Source organism: Mustela erminea, chromosome 5 (genome assembly GCF_009829155.1).
Source record: "Mustela erminea isolate mMusErm1 chromosome 5, mMusErm1.Pri, whole genome shotgun sequence".
In the NCBI taxonomy this organism is placed as follows: Eukaryota; Metazoa; Chordata; class Mammalia; order Carnivora; family Mustelidae; genus Mustela; species Mustela erminea.
Genome location: NC_045618.1, coordinates 70,854,389 through 70,868,959, shown reverse-complemented (window position 1 = coordinate 70,868,959; position 14,571 = coordinate 70,854,389). Strand labels below are relative to the sequence as shown.

Below are 14,571 nucleotides of genomic sequence, written 5' to 3'. Positions count from 1 at the left end.
AAACACACACTTTACTTGGCCTCTAGCTAGAGCTGCAGGGTAGAGGAAAAGAGACTTCAGACAGTATACTTTACCCATCCAGTTCCCTTGGAACATCTACTGTATTTTGTATGTATGCATGTAGCCAAGGCCAATGTCTACACAGTCAAACTCAAATGGAAGGTTTATATAGTTATATAGAGATATTGTAGATACAAAAGTATGCTGGGGAAAAGCTAGGTATGGGGGTGGGGGACAAGGGAATGATAGTAAGAGGGAAAGCATTGGTTTGAATGACCCAAGAAGACTCCCAAAATCAAATTATCCTGGTAGTCATTCAACTTTTCATTCTGCTTGGTCTGTACTAACAACCCTCATATGTTTGTACAGGCTTTGCTTAAGGAATTGGGAGTATCATTGATTTTTCATTAGGTTGATCAACATATATTTGAAAATCCTGTTTTCAGAATTTTGCCTCATTGTTATGTACTTAATTATCATCTTGAATGTGCTGTGGATTCAACTTTCACCAGTTTTCAAAGAAATTGTCAGTGAAATGCATATATAAAGACTCTATTGTGGTGAAATCATAAAGACAGTTGTGCTCTCCTATCTTCAGGTATACTCCTAACTTCAGGACACCGCTCCCTCTGCCTTCATTGACATCCCACTTTTTTCTCATCCAAGGAGAAAATAATGCCATATGGAACATCCCACATATTGAGAAATTCAGTTGGAAGTTGTCACTTTTATTTCTAAATAGCACCTTTGGCTAATCATGGTGCTAATATTCTCATAAGTGTATGGCATTGGCCCACTAGAAAGAATACAAGCTGAATCCTCCTCAGTCTCCTGTATCATCTGGACTCTGTGACTGAATCTTTCACTCATACTTGCAGAAGGATATGCTCAATTAAATTCCGTCAAAGTAATGAATGACATGGAATTTGTGATACTTTAGTTGGACTTAGCTCATGAAAAGCAAAGTCAAAGGCTGAACTCTCCAGGGCTCAACAGATAGGGCTTACCTGAGTGAACGCCCTCATTTCTTTTCTGCAGCTCTTTGCAGATGTTGACCTATGTCTAGGAAGCCAATGGCCATACCCTCTTTCCACCAGCTCAACCAAACAGGATGCATTCACACAAATCAACCTGGTCCAAGTCCAGCCCATTAGGTATACTCTGACCTTCTTCTTTTATCAAGAAAGCATTTTAAAGCATACAACAAATGGGAATTATTATAAGAATATAATTATAAAAATAACTATAAGAATAATCTTGAATCCACTCTTATTATAACCAAATGCAAACGTTTCACAAACTTCAGTATTTTAATTTACAATAGTCCCCCTTTATCCATGGTTTCACTCTGCGCCATTTCAGAGACCCATGGTCAACAGCAGTGAGGGAGAAGATGATCCTTTGCAAGTACTATGAGAAGGTCAACAGTATCCTAACACTGTGTCACAGTGCCTGCATCACTCACCTCACTTCTGCTCACCATGCTGGCATTTTATCATCTCACACCATCACAAGAAGAAGGGTTCATACAGTATAGTAATATCTTTTGAGAAAGAGTGAAACCACTTTCATACAACTCATACAACAATCTATTGTTAAAATTGTTCGCTTTTATTACTAGCTATTGTTGTTAATCTTTTACTGTGCTTAATTTAAAAGTTAAACTTTATCATAGAGATGTCTGTACAGGAAGAAAACAGTATGTATAGGGTTTGGTACTATCTGGTTTCAGGCATCCACTGTGGGTCTTGGGCATCCCACATGGATAGCATGGATTACTATATTAGTAAAATATTTCTTATGATGAAGATCTGAAATTACAAGACCTAGAGGTTGAGCCTGTGGTCCAAGTGGTTTTTAAAATTCCTTTCAGCTCTATGACCCCCTAAATAAGGAGGCAATAAAGCCTCAAATCTAGGCTCAGCCTTTTCTTAAATGTATAGTTGGGCAAGCTGTTCAATCTCTCCATACCTCAGTTTTCTCATCAATCCAATGGGGATAATAATTACTTCAGAAAGTTGCTGTAAGGCTTATAAGAGATGATTCACGTGAAGTTGTTAGGACAGTGTCTGGTACAGGACAACTTCTCAATAAGCATAGGCACAATAATGATGATGCTCAGCAGTTATGTTGACTCATGACACCCTCAAACATTTTCACACACAGTAGAGAGGGCAGAAGATGTGCCAGATGCTTCTACATCCATTTCCCATTTTAAGCTTCATGACGACTCTCACATTAGTATGATTGCTCCAGGAAGCCCCACATTGTATCCACGAGAACAGAAACCCAGGGAGTTTGGGAGACTTGCCCTCCTTCCAACGCCTTTGGCCCCTTCATTGAGCTGCTTCTTTGCAACAGGACTCACTGCTGGAAGGCTGAGAAGAACAGTCAGTTTCCCAGCTCTCCCATCTTATTATGTTAGGCAACCCCCTTTTGAGACTTGTCATTCCTTGCCTCCTTACCCAAGGAATCTGACACAGGAAATACATCAGTTTCTTCATCCATAAAATCTGGATGATTCTGCCTTACCCACCCCACACACAGGTATGTTTGGAGAATCTTTCTCAAAAAGAGATAGTCCATGGGAAAGCGCTATAAAATTTCTCTTAGTATAAGGTAGGGGATATAACATGTGGATGTCAACATCTCCCTCAAGAGGAAATTATCAGGTTCCATCAGGCTATTCCCCAACCACTAGGAACATTTCTAGTTTTGCACAATTTCAATTCCTTTCAGCAGCAATACTGTGTAAAAAAAGAGAGCGGAAGAGAAAAAAATAGTAATTTACTATAAACACATAGTAGGCAAACTGGACCTTGTGATGGCCACAAAATCATCTCTATTTTGGTCAAATTGGAAAAGGCTAAGAAGCCAACTATGGTGGATAGCTGTTAAGGAAATTCTACATTTGGCAAGGATTCCAGATATGAATGAACTATTCAATCTTTCATTACTTCCAAATTGTTATGTGTTTGGCATGGAGGAAACCCAACCAGACACAGTGCATACAAGCTTCCTCTGCTGGCCTATTTGAGCTCAGATGGATAAGTAGCTGAGCACAATACCCCTTTTCCTCCTTCCCACTCCACGTTATTGTGAGAGTGTGTTTCTTCTCTCAGACCAAGAAAACAAGAATGACTGCATTTACTTTCTTATTCTACTAAGTTCTTTACATTCTCACTTAATTCTCCCAGCAATACTATGACGCAAGTATTATCCTCATTTCCAGAAAAAGTCACCCACCTATCCAGCCACGTATACCCCTTTGCTACCTGCTTGCTAGCGTTTCCCTCTCATACCCGCACATCCCCAACACATATGGTGAGTGTCTCAAGTTCTCTTATCAAAACCTGTTCTCAAAAAAAATTTTAAGTCTGCTTTTAACCAATCGTTTTCTTTAAGATTTTATTTTTAAATAATCACTACATCTAATGTGGGACTTAAACTCACAACCCTGAGATCAACAGTCATGTACTCCCACCACATGAGCCAAGGAGGCACCCCTCTCCTCTGGTTTTTAGATCTACCGAAATTATAAATGATAAAGCAAAGCTAAGGCTTGAAATGTTATCCTCCCTTCCAACACAGGTTTTTGTCCAGAGGATTTCCCCAAAGCATTATAGGCAACAACAAGCTGGGCTTGTGGAAGGAGAGGATGGAAAAGGAGGCAGTGCCTTTGAGAACCCCTTAAAATGACAGCACCTACTTCACACACACAGGAAGCTGGCTTTACCTACACAGTAGTCTCTAAGTTGTTAAGGGTCCTGAATCAGAATGTCTAGAGGAGCCAGGCAGGTAACATAAATCAGACGATCAGGCCAGCTGTAAATAGAGCTTGTATGAAAAAAGAAGCATTCTCACCCAAAGGCATTCAAGTTCAATGTTCACAAAACACAGTGCCAGCCAGATCAGTCATCCTTGGGCTGGACTGGGCCCATGGCTTAAGTCTCTAACATCAATCCCTTTCACATCCATCATTTTTTCGGTGCCCCCTTCCCATCCAACCACCCTGTGAGGAAGGTGAGAAGTCTCCATTTCACTGATGAGGAAGCTGAAGCCCGGGGAGGTCAAGTGGTTTGTCCAATGTCACACAGTAAGGTCCACATCTAGAATTCCTCCCAGGGATCCCAGCTCTGAGTCTGACCTCACCAGCCCAACTTCTTTTCCTAGCTGGCCATCTTCCAAACATGACTGCAGTGTCCTCTCTCCAATCTGAACCTCGGTGGACCATCTGTAAATGCAGATTTCACCAGAGGACTTCTACAGTCATTTTCAATGCCTTCATTCAAACTTGTTATTTTGCTTCATAAACATAATACCATTTCCCCCTTTATATCTAGGCTCTAATAAACTGAGTGGGTAAGGCAATTTCACTCGGTCAGACATGCAATTTGGCTGTTGAAGGGACGATTTGGGCATTCACTGAATATCAACTGCAGAATACAAGTCCCAAACACTAATATGCCTGTATGTAGCCCTGACTTACTGCTGCAAGGGCATGAAATGTGTTCATGGACCACTTTTCACTCAAAGATTATCACTTTATGCCCTATTTGAACTTGTAGGCAAACCAATACATATACTGAAGCAAATCCTTTTCTCTGAGTAGCCTTGGTTTTATACTCAAACTAATGGATCACTAAGATCAAAGTACCTCCCTTCCCTCCTGAAATTAATGCTCTCTCTGGCATGCTTACCACCCTCCCCAAATGCAGCTTGGTGGTTTTACTGTTCGTGTAACTCATGAAACAATCAAAAACACACAAAGAAAAACGAACTCTCTGCTCGTGATAATGCAGGAGTGCCTGACACATCTTTGTGTGTGGTCTCTGAGGCAAGTGTGGAGAAGAAGGAAATGTTATAAATCATTAAGTTGAAAAAAAAATCATTAAGTTGTCACAAGCAATTGCTCTCCATCTTCAAGCACTTGCATGTCCAGCTTATCTCGTTTAAACCTCACAACAATCATGCAAGAGATTATTCCCCATTTTGCAGGTGATAAAACTGATTCTCAAAGAGTAACTTGCCCACACTTTCTTACCTAGAAATTTGAGCCTCTGACTTATCCCAAAATCTATGATTTTTTTTTCCCTGTATGCTACACTGACTAAAAGTGGGATTTGGTCCTTTGTAAAATCAAATATAAATTTAAATATAAAGCCTGTAAGTTTTCATTGGCATAGTTATTAAAATTGGGGGGAAGGATGGCAGAAAATAATGTCCTTAGAATACTGATGAATCTTTGCCCCTATCTGAGCTCCACCACCCAGATTACTATAGGAATAAATCCAAAAACAGTGACTTGGGACTCTCCAACCACCAGGCAATGATAGATCAAACCAGTTATATCCATTTGGCTATATGAAGGAGTCAAAGTAAATTAATCAATATATTTTCTCTAGCCATTCATGTTTTAGTCATCTTAGTGTCTGGCACATAGCATGAACTCAATACATTTTTGGTGGATAGAACATTGGTGAAAGAATACTTGAGTCACTGAGAAAATCAAGTTCTACTAGATTCACAAAAATAATTGGAATCATATGTACACCTTCTAAAATGAGCCACTGACCCAGGCTGAGTCAGTGAATGAACTGGCTATACATTTAAAAAAAGAAAAAGAGGGCACCTGGGTGGTTCAGTTGGTTAAGCCTCTGCCTTCTGCTCAGGTCGTGACGCCAAGGTCCTGGGATCAAGTCCTGCATCAGGCTCCCTGCTCAGCAAGGAGTCTTCTCCTCCCTCTCATTCTGCCCCTCCTCCCTGCTTGTGCTCTCTCTCTCTCCCTCACTTAAATAAAATAAACTTAAAAAGATAAACAACAACAAAACAACAACAACAACAAAAAATACATGGGCAAACCAGGGGAGCTGGTACACTTCTTGGTCAGGGCTTCTAGGGAAAGAGTTCCTGCTCATTAGGGAGTTGGGACAAGATAAACCTTGACACCCCTCTTATAACTTGAAATTCCACGAGTCTATGGGTTGGTAAGGAGTAGGACATTTTCCTTTTTTTTTTTTTAATAAAGACTTTATTTATTTATTTGACAGACGGAGGTCACAAGTAGGCAGAAAAGCAGGCAGAGAGAGAGGAGGAAACAGGCTCCCCACTGAGCAGAGGGCCCAACGCAGGGCTCCATCCCAGGACCCTGGGATCATGACCTGAGCCAAAGGCAGAGGCTTTAACCCACTGAGCCACCGAGGCACTCCAGGAGTTGAACATTTTATAACTGGAGCCAAAAAGCTGGTCCCCTGAACACACAGCTTCAAAGAGGCCATCTTCCATAAGAACCTCCCTTAGCTCCACAATCAGTCCCAATTCATAAGTATAGTGCATATACGGTATTTTTGTGCTTAATGATTGCATGTGATGCCCACTGCTTATCAGGAGAGGTAACACTGTGCATATTTACAGCTCTAAGTCATTTCCAAATAAATCCAAAAAAGCACATTTCATCATATTTCAATGTGATTATCCCCTGTTCTCCATCATAGAATTCAGTAGTAGTGGTAGTCCTCTCTAATTCAGTAGCCTGCATCCTGGCTTCTCATAGATCTTTGGCAGGGCCTGCCACATGGGTTCTTCTGAGAGTCCTTTCACTGCCCTGCCTCCTGTCTCAGGTGCACTGAGGACTGTGCTCAGGGAACCCCCACCCTGATTCCTGGCCCAGGACTGCTGTTCTCTTCCAGCGAATCTGGTCTGTATTTGCTTTTCATCCTTCTTTTTCTTCTTCTTCTACAGATCCTCCTTCCACAATTCTTTGTGCTTTCGGAACCTCTGTAACCTCTTTCCTTTCCTTTTATAATCCCCAGTCGCCTTCCCGAATTGCTCTGGGCATAAGCCACAGGTTCAGGGGCTTCATGGACCATTTTATTCAGCACTGGGGGAGCTGAGTTGCCCACTCCCCATTTACACCTCAAGCTCTTGCCTCAGTGAGGGGTCACCCTTCCTCACTGAGCCAGTTTCCTTGGAAGGCCATAACTACCCATAGCTGGGAGGCTTAAAACCTCAGAAATAGACTCTCTCATGCTTCTGAAGGCCAGAGGCTGAAATTAAGGTGTCTGCCGGGCGGTGTTCCTCAGATGTTCTAAGAGAGACTCCCGTGCCTTTCCAGTTTCTTCTTGGCCTCCTTGGCTTATGGCCTCATCACTCTAATCTCTGTCTCTGTGGTCATGTTGCCTTATCCTCCTCAGTCTGTCTGAAGTCTCCCCCTGCCTCTCTTGTAAGGACACATCATGTGACTGCACATTGATTACCTGCACACCAGGTAATCCAGGATAATCTCATTTTAAGATATCCTTAATTATACCTGCAAAGAAACCCCCCCCACACTTTTTTTTTTTTTTTCCCCAAAGATGGTCACATTCACAAGATCCAGGGATTTGGGTGTTGACATATGTTTTAGGGTAGGGCGTGGGGAGGTCATCATTCAATCCATATAGTCCCTCAGGACCTGCCTGGCAGTTTATACTTTCTAGAGCAGTGTTTCCTAAACTTGAATTTACATCTCAGTGACCTGAGATTCTATTACACTGTGGATCCTGACTACATTGGCCTGGGCAGAGCCTGAGATTTCTGCATTTCTCTCAGGTAACTATGGTGCCCAGCTAGGTGGTCCCAGATGAGCAAAGCATGTCCGAGCATGATCTACTGAGCAGCCACGACGGCACTGGAGCCTGTTAAGATGGAGACCCTCGGGCCCCGCTCAGACCTGCTCAGTCCAAATCTGCATTATAACTAGATCCCCAAGCTGCAACAGTGGGGATTTGGTTGCACGTTGAAGTCTGAGAAGCATCAATCACACAAGAGGTTTTTATCCTCCTGTGTTACACCCTTAGAAAATGAACAGTTCAGGGCGCCTGGGTGGCTCAGTGGGTTAAGCCGCTGCCTTCGGCTCAGGTCATGATCTCAGGGTCCTGGGATCGAGTCCCGCATCGGGCTCTCTGCTCAGCAGGGAGCCTGCTTCCCTCTCTCTCTCTCTCTGCCTGCCTCTCCATCTACTTGTGATTTCTCTCTGTCAAATAAATAAATAAAATCTTTAAAAAAAAAAAAAAAAAGAAAATGAACAGTTCAACTGTGTCTTTTTCTTTCTCCTCCTTCTTCCTGGCTCAGTGGTCTTTCAAATAGTTCATTTTATTTTTTTAAGATTTATTTCTTATTTGAGAGAGAGAGAGAGAGCAAGCTTGCGGTGGGGGGGAGGGATGAAGGAGAGGTAGAGAGAATTTCAAGCAGACTCCTCCCTGATCATAGAGCTAGTGGCGGGGCTTGATCTCACATCACTGACCTGAGCCAAAATCAAGAGTTAGAAACCTAACCAACTGAGACACCCAGGTACTCCTCAAATAGTTCATTTTGAAGAAAAGACTGGTCCCTGCGTTGTCTTAAGAAGTCTATCTACATTTGTCTCCACATCAAAATAGAACTACGCCAACTTAAAAGGAAAAGAATTCTGAAACCAATGTTATAAACCTCCAGAGTCAAGCTTTTCCCTAATGCTTATCATTTCCATCTTGCAATAAAAACAATTAACTCTTGCCCTATTCTTAACTTCATTCTTCAACAAACGTGCCATGAGCAGGCCCTGTTCTAAGTGCCTATTCCCTTGCAGCTTATATGTTGAAACAGAAAATAAGTTAAGTTGACAGATAATAAGCAAGATGATTTCAGATGATGTAAGGAGAGTGAAGGAAATAAACTGAGTGATGAGATATGATGGAGGAAGGGGTTCTATTTTAGTGTTAGATGGTCAGGTGAGGCTTCTCTGAGATACTGACATTAAGACCAAAGAGTAACTAGTCAAGATCTGGAAAAGAAAGTTCTAGATAGAAGGAATAGCTAATGAGAAGGTCAACTTGGGATGAAAGTTGAGTACTTGAGGGCTTGCAGGCAGTGTAGCAGCAGTGCCATAATCAGAGGGAGCATGAAACAGGGTTGATGAGGTAGGCAGATGCTACGGCCCCAAATTCGTGTACTGAAGGCCTAACCCTGGTGTAACTGTATTTGGAGACAGAACCTTTACAGAAGTAATTAAGTTAAATGAAGCCATCAGGTTAGGGCTCCAACACGGTGGGCTTAGTGAGTACCTTGTAAGTACATAAGGACACAGTGAGAAGACAGCTGTCCATAAGTCAGGAAGAAAGTCTTCACCAGGGACTTGGTGAAGACCTTGGCCAGACCTTGATCTGGGACTGCTAGCCTCTAGAACATGGAGAAAATTGATTTCTGTTTCTTAAGACATCCAGTCTTGTATTTTGTTATGACAGCAGACCAAGCTGGACCACAGGGCCGCAGTAAGAAGCTGGGTTTGAGCAGGAGTATGCCGGGTCTGGTTCATTTGACTTCAGAAAGGTCAATGTTGAGTTTTTAGGAATTTTGTGAGCCAGTAAACACCAAGTTGGTGGCTTGAGATTGGCCTCAGTGGGAACATGTACACCATGGAAATTGGCAAATTCTATAAATCAGGGCTCTTCTTCCTCATCCCAGGCAACCTTTTCTTTTAACATCTTGCTCCCAGGCCTGATTTCCTGAACTTTTGATCAGCAACCAGCTCTCCTCTTCACTCAAAATAACCATCAGTATCAGGCTTCACAGTCAAGACCCCTCCCTCCCCCAAATGCATTAGAGCTTGAAAGACTCTCAGAGCTAAAGGGCCTGTAAGACCATCTGGCTGGCTGAGCCCTTGCTCCACCCCCACTTTACTCAATGTGGAAACTGGGGCCTGGAGCTTCATGGCCTGCTCATGGATGTACAGATAGATGGCAGGGGAAGAGCACAGATAGACACTGGCTCCTTGTCCAATAGCGTTTCTACTACACAGAAAGGCTGAGCACTAGTGAGACAGAAGACTGTCCTACCATTCTTACTTCAGTGGAAGCCCTCAACAAATGATAATGGCAGATATTTTTGCAGACTGCAAATCACTAAACAACCAGAACAACCTCTTGGTGTGGTTTGCCTTCATGGCTGATCACCTGTGACTTGGTGTACACGTACAGAGAAGGGATATTTCCAAGAGAATTGGTGGATCCACTTATATCCAAATAGAAATGTCTTGATTTTTTTTAAGTCCAATGCTACTTCAGCTCATAAATTCCCTGTTCTACAATCTTTCAGTATATTTTTAATTTTGTAGGTTGCTATTCATGTTTTCAGATGACACACCCTTGGCACCCTCTACAGCCTTTATGAGCATGTTCCCTACAAGGCCATCTGGGTTAGGAGCATATAACAAGAGCAGTCAAGAATCAGCTCTCATGGGATGCCTGGGTGGCTCATTCAGTCAAGCATTTGCCTTCAGCTCAGGTCATGATCTCAGGGTCCTGGGATCGAGTCCCATGTTAGGCTCCGTGCTCGGTGGGGAGCGTGCTTCTCCTCCTTCTGCCCCTCCTCCCCTGCTTGTAATCTCTCTCTTTCTCCCAAATTAATAAATAAAATCTTTTTTTAAAAAAGCAGCTCTCAGGAAACAACCTGCTTTTAACTCAGCTTTAAGAAGATATACACTCAATGCTGATACCTTGTCAAGGCTTCTCGCTATTTACAACACAAATTCAGATAATTTAAAAGGGGCCATAAGGGTACTCAAAGACGCTTCCCTCCTTTAATCACAAAAAAACAAACAAACAAAAAACAAAACAAAAAAGCAAAAAGAAAAGAAAAGTAAAGAAGTGAATCTACCACCTCTTTCAAAAGATCTTGAAATCATAGATTATGGAAATGAAAGTGACTTAAATTCATCAGGATGAAACACTTGTTTCTTTTCTTAGGAATTAATCATATCTCGGGGTTTCAGGAGAAATTCGTTAAATGACTGTCACCATTTTCATAGGTTCATGGAATCTCATTGTTAGGGCAGACACAATCTACCATCTATAAATCTGGAAGGCCTAGACATGGTGAACTCTGCCTGAGTCTCACAGCTCCTGTGCAGCAAGATGAGGAAGCAGCTGGGTCTCTTGATTTTCAGTCCAATGATGCTTATGAAACTCCCAGTCCCTTCGAGAAGGCTCAGGTTACCCTCTACCTAGTGTGGAGGGCTGTGCATCGCCCCTCCAGGGGTGTCACCCAAGGGTGGGGTCCAAATCTCATTCAGCCTTCAAAGTCACCTCCTAGTGCGAGGACCTCCCTGCCTTCTGCTCCCAGCCTGGCTCAGGCCATGCCTTCCTGAAGCATAAAGCAAGACTGCGCTGTAGCCTGGCTGTGAACAGTGACACAAAAATGGTAAAAGACTTTTTTTCCCCATTAATGAATGCAGCTGAGTGCTTCAACACTTCATTCCAAGGTCTGGATGTGGGCCAGCCTTGGTCTACTGGCCTATATTCAAGTCACTTTTCTTTTCATCGTGAACTGTGGTTCTATTCATTATGGAGGAAATTGGAGGAAATGAATTGGCACATGAAGTTTTCAAGTCATCCTGCATTTCTGAGGGACTGGCCTCAAGCTTGTAGTGAAAACACAGTCATGAGATGCACAGATGGGGGAGACACGAACTGAAAACCTACATTTTTTTCTCTTTTTCCTTTTTAAAAAAATGCTATCATCATAAAATACATATAACATAAACCTTATCATCTGAATCATCTTTAAGTGTACAGCTCAGTGGTATTAAGTATATTCAAGTTGCTAGGCAACCATCACTATCATCCACCTCCAGAACTCTTTCAGCTTGCAAAACTAAAACTCTGTACCCCTTTCACGATAACTTCCCATTCCTTCCGCTCCTCAGCCCCTGGCAACCATTGTTCTACTTCCTGTCTCCATGCATTGGACTATTCTAGGTACCTCATATAAATGGAATCCTACAGTATTTGTCCTTTGGTGACTGGCTTCTTTCACCTAGCATAAGGTCCCCAAGGTTCATCCATGTTGTAGCCTGTGTCTGAATTTCCTTCCTTTTTAAGGCTGAATAATACTCCACTGCACTGATATATTGCATCTTGTTTATCCACTCATCTGTTGGTGGGTGTTGGTACCTGGTCTACGGAGTTCCAGTAAAACAAATATAAACATCAGCTGTTTCTCCAATAGAAAAATGTTTACTTATCTGATTTGAACATTTGCCTCAGGGCAGTGATGTGGAATGACCATGGTTGGAAAATTAGTTCCGTGAAGCTGGAGGGTAGGGGATGAAGAATCTACAAGACACTCTGCATACAGGGAAGCAGACGGGAGGATGAAAGTAGGCTGTGTGATGGGGCAAAGGAGGGAATTTTAAAAAGTGCCGGCTAACATAGAGTAACGCTGGAGCCCTTGGAAACAGTGTATACCTCAGACTTTGCAGGTGAGCTTGGACTTCTAGACCCTTGGGCTATCTGCAAGATCCAGACAAGCACGTGAAACCCAAAACTATAGAGCTGCCCAAGCATAAAACAGTAAAAATGACATCATTTGAAAACACAATTATCCTCAGAAGTCTTGGAAAGGTTTTGAAAAATTATACGCTTTGCTAATTATTTGTTCTACATGATTTTCCATGGGTTCTCTTATCTACATCTGAATGGACATAACCTGATGGTGACCCTAAAATTCTACAGTTAGCTTGTGTTTCTAGAAGTCTCTAGACTTCTAGAACTACTTCTGAACTATTTCTCTAAATCTCAGGTTACTGGACATTATAATGAAAAAGTTTATTAATGTATGTCAATACTCAGGGTATTGTCCTCTGAACACAATTCTAAAAAACTCATTCCAAAAATGTTCTATGCAGTGACAGCATCATTAGAACAACAGTATGATCCACAAGCTGAATATAGAAGTTCCGAATGTCTATTGAGAAACAGTCTCATTCCCGTAAATTAAATCTCCCTCAGGGCTTGGTACTGTCTATTTTTTTTTCTTTTTACATATTCAGGATATTTCCTAACAAGAGGATAATTTTAAAACCAGATTACTAGTGTACTTAATTTTTATTTTTCAGTTGAACAAAGTTACATTAGCTTAGTATCTGAAATCAAAATAGAAACACATTAAATTCAAAAAAAATTAAAAAAGAAACACATTAAATTCAGTACTAAGATCCAAAGCTGAAAATAACTAGAAAATCAGAAAGGATAGGCACAGAGTTGGCCAATGTCCAGTCCTGTCCTGTCCCAGGACAGCCAGCTCCTGCCTATTCCCATTTCTGGACATGTTTTTCTCAATACCACAAAAAGGATTCAGAGTTTTACACTAAGTGTGGTAGAGTGTTATTAAAATGTAATAGTGTGCTATTGTCCCTTAACTTCTTAGTATTTGGTACCGTAAGTATGTTCAAGTTTAAAGGAGGAAAGCAATACTTCTGGTGGTGCTGAGAAACAATTCCAGGAATCAGAGGGCATAGCCACTGGCATACACAAATATCTCTTTAATACCGCTGTCTTTGGGTAAATATGGTGACAAGTGTTATGAATTTCCCTTTTGACTCCTTGTGGAAAATATCCACTTGTTAAAAAGTACTATCTCTATTGTAATTATGAAGACTGATTTCATCTCCAGAGAATCCAAAAATCAGAAATCACAAGCTGGGGCTCAGGGTGAGATAAATGTAGATATAGAGAGTTAGGATTTAGAAATTTTATAGCAATGTGATGCAACAGTGTCATTCAAGTACGTGATCAGAGGACTCATCTCACTGAAGAGAACTAGAGACACTAGTTTCGGCATTTTTCATTTTCTAGTATTTTCTTTTATTGCATTTTTTGAGGTGTCAGTCCATGACGGGCTGAAAATCAAGAAAAATAATTTGTGCTTCGCCACAAAAGCTCTGCTTTAGACCCTATCTGGGGTTGAATAAATGTCTATATTATGTGTGCTCCAAAGTAAATAACAAAAATCCTTTGGAAACTCTTATTTTCCCCAGATACTAGCAGGGTTGAACATGAGGTCATGTTCATAGCAATAGCCACATCCGCTGGTTCTAACTCCCAGCCCTGCCCCATGGGAACTGCAGCCCCCACAGTTCTCTCACGGACCTCCGGGCTCCTAAGGTAGCCACCACTGGACCACAACAACTTTATGTGTCTCTCTAGATTTCTTTGGCCCCAGTTTTTCCCAGAACCTCAACCATTTGCTCAAACAGAAAATGCCAGCAGTCACCATCACCTCATCTCTTGATACCCCTGGCTGTCTTAGCTTCCCCCGACACCAGGCCCAACCTAGCTGGAGCCTCAGCAGCCATGCACCCAGGTCCCATCCAACCTGACCCAGGAGGCTCTGGCCCCTTCACTGCTTCTGGATCCTTGGAAACACTGTGTTTAGGGTATACGGTCTGGCTTTCCCCATAAACTGCTAGAAAGGATCAGTGACCCAACCTGGTAGTACATGAGCCAAACAATAGATAGAAGGGAGCTCATGGGTAAATCTTTCTACCTCCCTCCCCCTCAAGCTCTAATGCTTGGTGGTTCTGCACATTGTAAAAAGCTTTTCCCACGCATCCTACTTTTATTCTTCACTATACCCCTGTGGTGGGTATTAGCATCCCCACCATACAGTCACGGAAGCTGGGGTTCAAGGAAGAAAAGAGTGTCCAAATACACCACACAGAGGTACAGGCTGGTCACTGCAAGACAATCCAGTGCCAGCTTCGACTAGGATCTG

The 14,571-nt window shown here is 42.2% G+C and overlaps 1 protein-coding gene and 1 long non-coding RNA gene across 3 annotated transcripts in view; one reads left to right on the top strand and one right to left on the bottom strand.

Annotated features, from left to right (window-relative positions):
- Nucleotides 1–1,569, top strand: part of LOC116591066 (aromatase) — a 108,256-nt gene extending 106,687 nt beyond the window's left edge. The window contains exon 12 of the transcript XR_004285829.1: nucleotides 1,363–1,569. The gene's annotated coding sequence lies outside the window, so the exon portion shown is untranslated. The remainder of the gene's footprint in view (nucleotides 1–1,362) is intronic.
- The window catches only part of LOC116591069, a 172,558-nt gene that overhangs the window by 72,025 nt on the left and 85,962 nt on the right, over nucleotides 1–14,571 (bottom strand). The gene's annotated exons all lie outside the window — the stretch shown is intronic.